Genomic DNA, 8,157 nt, shown 5'->3' with positions numbered 1-8,157 from the left:
TAAAAACCTGTGAGATTCTGGAGGTTATGTATTTTATAAATGAACTAAAAGCTTTCCAAATAGTGTGATTCTTCTCTTTGCTTTCTACCAACACAAAGCCTTTTTTTTTTAGTTTCTGGAGAACTTCATTTGCTCTCCAAACCTCCTTCAGATTTTTCACACCTAGGAGAAAGGCCTCCACCTAATTTGCAATCTCTGCTTTGTTTCCAGCCCTTGCCAAGTGAATCACAGCTTGTTTTGGCCTTATTACCTCCACTATCCTCTGTATCCATATTCAGTTTCCTGGTAGTTGTGAGAGACCACAGGAAACAAGAGATCTTTATGAGCTCTCAGTTCTGCCTTTGTCCTTCTACCACCACAACTGGTGAAGGTCCATGAGACAGCTGGCGAGAGACTGCAAACTTGTTCAGTATCTGGGGCTCCTTGGAATTGTAATTGGTTGTACAAGCCAGGATGTAGCTCTTAAAAGTTATTAAGCAGTTTCAATATTTTAGCTTGTTTCTTCCTAATCCTATTAGCCACAAATTCTTCATTCTCTGATCATTCTGCCAAAGATGTGTCTAGATTCCCTATTATAAAAGACTCATTGCTTTCTAGAGTTTAGATAATGGTTTATTTGCATCTAGAACTCTGATAGGCTCAGATAAACTATAATTTTATAGTTTATTTAGCTTGTTTTTGTTTTTATGAAAAGAAGGATAATCTCTTCTGACTTTCTATATACTAGTAATATGTTACTGTTTGTATTTCATTTATTTCCAAATTTTATTCCAAATTAGCGTATTGCTTCATTTATCACAATAACATAGAGATGAAAAAATAGGATAAACTCATTAGGTGGATCCCCTTGTTCAAAGGACCTAGTTGAAAATCTGTAATATTAAATGTTAGAGCTTAAAAGAGATATTTCCATCATATTAAGAGGTAATTTACTTGTTGGAAGAAAGCATGTCCTATAGTCTTGCCTTTTTTTGTCACTTTAATGAATGTTGAATTTATAACAGAACTTTGGGTTTTTCCTCCTCTGTGATTGTAGATACTTGGCAAAAACATTAGTGTGTTAGACACAACAGCTAAAAGATACTCTTTCATTCCAATATACATAACTAACTTAGAGAATCAACTAAATTCCAGATTTTCAGTAATGTGTGATATATTGTGATTCAAAAAATAAAAATTTTAGCATAGTAAAAACAGAATCAAAGCAAAGTAAAATAAAGCTATCAAACCACCACAAAATTACATACATTGAAGTTGTAATTTGCATATAACAGATCTATCAGTACCGTATTCATCTCTAGACAAGCATACAGTTCTACCTCATTCTTCTGGAAGAAATACAGACTCATGTGCTTTATAAAAATTGCTATGATGTACAGTGAATTGAAAAATTAATGCAGAATCAATATCACTACCAAAGAGTCTATCTGATTTATCTTATACTCATCATGGGAAGACCATTTTGATGTTATGACTCAGCAGATGTCAAGACCTAAACAAATCCAAAATGATTCCAAGGCAGGAATTTACTTGCTGACTCTGCAGAAACAGGTTAAGAGAGAAAATGTTGGGAGAAGCTTGCCCAAGGATGTACCTCAAATGTATGAAGTGTGCTCTCCTTCTTCCTCCCTTCCTCTCCTCTCTCCTCCCCCCCCCCCGCCCNNNCTGACCACAAATGATGCTGCCTGCAATAAATTGAACAGAATTCCAGTGCCCTAGAGAAATTATTTAAATGTGAAAGGTCTAAGTGAAACCACTTAACCAAAACTTGCCTGGAATGAATCAAAGCTACCAAATGAGATGTAGAGACTATTACAGCTATTTAAAATTTACAAATACAGTTTTCTCTCTGAAAGTCGTCCTTCTGGACTTGGACTATTGGAGCCCACCACACTACCCACACCTCAAAAACAAAGGACCTACTGAAGTGTGTCAACAGTAGGTTAGCCAAAGCTGCAGAAATTTTAATCCAGCCAATAAAAATTCAACAGGCTGAAATAAGTTGCTCAGGGTTCTGGAAAACAAAATATAGCCTGAATTCTAAAGTACCCCACAAATTTTATAACATAAAATTATTTCAACTGCAGTAAAATCCTTTGCATCTCGTTTGCTATAAACATTTGCACCCTACCACCATGCACATTCATAGAAGTACTCCCTCTCTTTACTATAGTTTTTGCATGGACAGTTCCTTCATATCCTTTAGCTGGAGTATAAATACCACACAGAGAAAGTCTACCCATATTTCCCATTCTTAGCATCCTGTTTGTTTCCTTCATAACCCTTGTCTGAATATGATACTTAAAAAGATTTTTTTATGATTGTCTCTGCCATGACTATGTATTGATGAAGACAGGGGTATGTATCATGCTTTGATGTATTAGACATTTCGCATCTTATACATTATAATGCACAGAAAAGGAACTGATAGTTGTTGCATAAGTAAATGCACTAATAAATACATCCTTCCTGGGGTATCCTTTGTTTCTTTCTTGTAGTGGTATCCTCTTTCTTCCTCTCTATCTTCTTTCTTCTTCTTCTTCTCTGAGTCTTCTCTAATAGACATTGGTTGCAAGTAAAGCAAACCCCTCCAGGAACTAAATTAAGCCCAGAAAAGATATGGATTCTGGCAATAAATATGTGGAGATTGTCATTCAGAAGTGGCATGAACCAGGGTTTAGAAATTGTGTTGGGATCTCAGATACTGCTTTCCTCTTCAACTTCCAATTATGTTTTCCACTGTATCAGCTTCATTCTCAGGAAAATTCTGTGCTGGTAGGAAATGTAGTTTCTAGCAGCTCGAGTCCAAGGTTCAATCAGCTTAGCAACCACAGAACAACTTCTTCCTTGTTTCCAGAGTAAATGACCACCAAGGACACCATTCAGTCTGCTTTGGATGAATTGTCCAATTTTCCATCGCTAAAACAATGAAGACATTGATTCAGCAAACCTGATTCATTGTCCAAAGTCAATCACTCCACATCCAATCCCTGGAAGCTTCTTGGGATTTTTCTTTTTTAACACATGAAAGAAAGGTCATTTTACTGAAATTAGAAGGCAAGATCATAAGGTACCATGAAGACTAAAAGTACAGCTAATCTGATTTTGTTTGTAACTGTTCTAGAACAGCTGAGATTTTACACCCTTTTTATAGTAGCAGATATGCAAGTTCAAGAGGACTAGCAGCTTTTACCTGGATGTATTTGAGTTTCCTTTGTATTAGACAGAGCCCCTTGCTTCCCACCATCTTGCATTTTTTTTCCATTTTTTTTAATTTAAAAGGAGCCAAATTTTCAGTTAAATTTAAACTATAACATTGTCTTATGAGAATCACCATTTTGCTGGATAGATATACTGGGTGAGAAAAGGTGCAAAATACACAACACAGAGACTCACACACACACACACACACACACACACACACACAAACACATACTCAGATTCATGTGTTACAGGACAACATTTGGGTCAACAATGAACTGAATGTACAACATGCATCCCATAAGATTATAATGAAGCTGAAAAACTCCTATCCCCTAGTGATGACATAGCTACCATAACATCAAAACACAATGCTTTACTCACATGGTTGCTGATGTAAACATACCCAGGGTGCTCACAGTTCTATAAAAGTATAGCACAAACCAGACACAGTGGAGCACTTCTGTAATACCATCTACTTAGATGCTGAGGTAGAAGAATCACAAGTTCAAGACCAGCCTGAGAAACGTAGTGAGATTCTGTATCAAAATCAAAATAAAAAGAGCTGGGCATGTAGCTCATAAAATTATGTACAGATAATGATGATCAGCAAGTATGTTACTGACTTATGTATTGAGTAAACTATAATTTTTGTTGTTATTTCAGTGTGCACCTCTCTTATTTGTTAAAAAAAAAAAAGAATTGTAAAACAGCCTCATGCAGGTTCTCCACGTGGTGTTCCAGAAGAAGGTAACGCTATCATAAAAAATAATAGTTCCATTCATGCTGTTATCGCTGAAGAACTTCTAGTAGGACAAAACAGAGGTGGAAGTCAGCCATGTTGATAAGCCTATGATCGAGACCCTGTGCTTATCATGCCATCAAAAAGTTTTAAAAGTACTACATACAAAACTAAAATTTAAAAATAATTTAAAGTAGTTTTGTGGAGTATGGTTCAGTAGTAGAATACATGTACAGGGCCCTGGATTCAACCATGGAACTGCAAAAAAGAAAAAAAAAATCACAAAAGATTATAAAATAAGGATAAGAACTTCATGAAGTAAAAACTTATTGAATAAGGATACAAAGCTTATGAAATAAAAATCAATGTAAGCTATAGTTAATTTATTATTGAAGAAATAAAAATTTTTAATAAATGTTGTGTAGCCTCGGTGTGCAGTGTTTGTAAAGTCTGTAGCAGTATTCAGTAGTGTTCTATGCCTGCATATTCATGCACCACCCATTGATTGACTCACCCATGCCCAGATGAATTTATCATTTTTTTTTAATTTTAAATCATATTTTAGTACATTTTCTACTTATATACAAAAATACTTGCCACTGTGCTACCATTGCCTGTGACATTCAGTACAGTAACATGCTATAAGGGTTGTAGCCTTGGAGCAATAGGCAACAGCATATAGCCTAGAAGTGTTTGGGTTATTCGTTTTCACTTGTGTGAATACCCTCTGTGAGGTTAACATGACATCATCTATCAAGGCATTTCTTAGGATGCATCCCTGAGGTTAAGCAATTCATGAGTACATATAACATTTGCAAAGTTCATAAATATCAAATCATCTACAATTTGAGCATGTCCGAAATGATGTCGTGATACTTACTACTTTTTGTAATTTTCTAAGGCCTCCGAATGAAACAAACATCAAAGAGCTCATAGGATCTTTGTTAATAAAAAAGCAATCAAATCAGCAATTTTCAATTACTTATCATTTTTGCTTCCTCTATTAAATACTATAAAGGGAGCAATATCCAAAACCAATTAGAATATACATTTCAGAACCACATGGAAAGTTTATTTATTCCTCCAAATGATTCTTGTGAGAGATGGTTAATGCAGTTATGGAGGAATCTAGATCTATGAAAAATTTCTGCAAAACCATAATTCTAGTGTCCAGGTCTTATCATTTAATTACTGTAACTGCTATCTCATTTTAACAAACACTTTCAAATGGAATTTTCATAACACATGGATTTCAACAATCACAGAAAAGTATAAATAAGCAGATGTAGACAAAAATTTTTAAATTAAAAATTTTAAATTAAAATATTAATATAAGAGACTCACATGTCATCAGCCATCAAAATATATTTTAAAGACATTTTTAAAAATTTTTTAATTCTTTTAATGTTATACATGACAGTAGAATTCATATTTGTACTTTGATATATCATACATAGACGGGATATAATTTCTCATTTTTCTGAGTGTACGTGGTCATGTAGTCACACACACACACACACACACACACACACACACACATATATATATATATATATATATATACATATATACATATATATGATGTCTGTTTCATTCTTCTACCTTTCCTATTCCCACATCCCTTCCCCTTCCCTCCCATCAATTCCCTCTACCTAATCTAAGGTAATGCAATAGTGCCCCCCACCTTATTTTGAATTAGCATCTGTATATTAGAGAAAACATTTGGCCTTTGGTTTTTGTGGGATTGGCTTATTTTGCTTAGCATGATATTCTCCAACTCCAACCATTTACTGGCAAATGCCATAATTTCATTCTTCTTTAAAGTTGAGTATTAGTCCATTGAGTGTACATACTACATTTTCTTTATCCATTCACCTATGGAGGGACACCTAGGTTGGTTCCATAGTCTAGCTATTGTGAATTGAGCTCCTATAAACATTTATGTGGCTGTGTCTCTATAGTATGCTGATTTTAAGTCTTTTGGGTATAAACCAAGGAGTGGAACAGCTGGGTGAAATGACAGTTCCATTCCCAATTTACTGAGGAATCTCCATACTGCTTTCCATAGTGGTTGCACCATTAAAGATACATTATTATAGATATTTTAATGACATGTGTAGCACATTTTTTTTCTTTGTCATTGTGTCCTTCTATTACTTTCCCCAGCCAAAAATAAAACATCCATATGCTTTGACTGTGACTGAATTGGTCCCATATCAGTATTATGTTGTGGGTGTTGGTACTGGTATCTTCCTGTGTTTAACTTTATAACAGAAGGTCTGGAAGTGTACAGTTATGTGACTACCAGGAGGAGAGTGACTCTAATAAAATCAACAGAAAGGAGTTAAGATATTTGCTGAAAATTGGACCAATTCCCATTTACCCAATAAAATCATCTTCATGCGGACTGCCATTGTTTAAACCATTTTAAATTACATGTTCTGTAATGTGAAAGAAAATACCTTGTTATGTCATATAAATAGCACATACAAAAATAGAGCCCTAATATCCAGAGTATACAAAGAACTCAAAAAATTAGACAATAAGAGAACAAACAACCCAATCAACAAATGGGCCAAGGACCTGAACAGACACTTCTCAGAGGAGGACATACAGTCAATCAACAAGTACATGAAAAAATGCTCAACATCTCTAGCTGTCAGAGAAATGCAAATCAAAACCACCCTAAGATACCATCTCACTCCAGTAAGATTGGCAGCCATTAGGAAGTCAAACAACAACAAGTGCTGGCGAGGATGTGGGGAAAAGGGTACACTTGTACATTGCTGGTGGGACTGCAGATTGGTGCAGCCAATTTGGAAAGCAGTATGGAGATTTCTTGGAAAGCTGGGAATGGAGCCACCATTTGACCCAGCTATTCCCCTTCTTGGTCTATTCCCTAAAGACCTAAAAAGAGCATGCTACAGGGACACTGCTACATCGATGTTCATAGCAGCACAGTTCACAATAGCAAGACTGTGGAACCAACCTAGATGCCCTTCAATAGACGAATGGATAAAAAAAATGTGGCATTTATACACAATGGAGTATTACTCTGCATTAAAAAATGACAAAATCATAGAATTTACAGGGAAATGGATGGCATTAGAGCAGATTATGCTAAGTGAAGCTAGCCAATCCCTAAAAAACAAATGCCAAATGTCTTCTTTGATATAAGGAGAGTAACTAAGAACAGAGTAGGGACGAAGAGCAGGAGAAGAAGATTAACATTTAACAGGGATGAGAGGTGGGAGGGAAAGGGAGAGAGAAGGGAAATTGCATGGTAATGGAAGGAGACCCTCAGGGTTATACAGTGGAGGAGGTAGAGAGAGAGGAGGGGAGGGGAGGGGAGAGGTGGGGAGGGGGGATGGTGGAGGATGGGAAAGGCAGCGGAGCACAACAGACACTAGTATGGCAATATGTAAATCAATGGATGTGTAACTGATGTGATTCTGCAATCTGTGTATGGGGTGAAGGTGGGAGTTCATAACCCACTTGAATCAAAGTGTGGAATATGATATGTCAAGAAATTTGTAATGTTTTGAACAACCAACAATAAAAAATTAAAAAAAAAACTGAAACAGTATGTTCTATGGAAAATAATCTTTAAAAATGGTGAGTAAAATAGAAAAGAGCTCAAAAACCTGTCTAAAATCCATAGAAGAACTTTAAAAAATAAAGATATGTTGAAAGAGAACCACTTAAGAAATCCGAAAAAATTAAAAATCCAGGACTGATGTTTTTCTTTTGTACTAAAATATTTTATACCACCCACAAAAGTAGAACATTTTAAAATTGATTCTATAATGCCAGCATAATGTTGATTTTAAAAGGAGAAAATGATGGCCCAGAAAAATTAATTATGAATATAATGAAGTTGAATTTAAAAGAAATAGCCAGTAAAAGAAATTCCTGTGAAATATATGCCATAATTAAATATATAGGATCCATTTTAGAAAATTGAGGATGGTTTGATGGTTTTAAAATGCTAATCTTTTACTTCAATTCACCACAATAATACATTAAAAAATACACAAGCCAGGCTTGGTGGCTCATGCCTATAATCCCAGGGGCCCTGGAGGCTGAGGCAAGAGGATCGTGAGTTCAAAGCCAACCTTAGCAGTTTAGCGAGGCCTAATCAACTTACAAGACTTTGTCTATAAATAAAATATTAAAAGAAGATTGGGGATGTGGTTCAGTGGTTAAGCACCTCT

The sequence above is a fragment of the Marmota marmota genome, unplaced genomic scaffold (assembly GCF_001458135.2).
Source record: "Marmota marmota marmota unplaced genomic scaffold, marMar, whole genome shotgun sequence".
NCBI lineage: Eukaryota > Metazoa > Chordata > Mammalia > Rodentia > Sciuridae > Marmota > Marmota marmota.
The sequence above is the reverse complement of the archived record's forward strand: the minus strand, read 5'-3'. Positions refer to the sequence as shown.